Raw genomic sequence first — 285 nt, 5'->3', positions numbered from 1 at the left:
TATGATCTAGTCATAGAAGAGTCTAGCTATATGACCAAGATATTTGTAAATATATTTTGAGTCTGAGTTTTACTTCTGGGAGCATGGAGCTGGGAGGAAGAACCAGACCAAACTTTACAGGGAAATCTCTCAGTGCTCACCCTAGATGAAAAACTACAAGCAATTAATAAATGTGGCGAGAGAGAAAATTAGTCTTCCTTAGAAATGAGCCCCCTGGCTGGCCATCAATACCAAGTAGTCAGTGCTAGAAACATATACATGCAGCCAACACTAAGCAGACTCAGT

This window comes from Mastomys coucha, unplaced genomic scaffold (assembly GCF_008632895.1).
Source record: "Mastomys coucha isolate ucsf_1 unplaced genomic scaffold, UCSF_Mcou_1 pScaffold7, whole genome shotgun sequence".
Lineage (NCBI taxonomy): Eukaryota > Metazoa > Chordata > Mammalia > Rodentia > Muridae > Mastomys > Mastomys coucha.
This window is presented reverse-complemented; position numbering follows the sequence as displayed.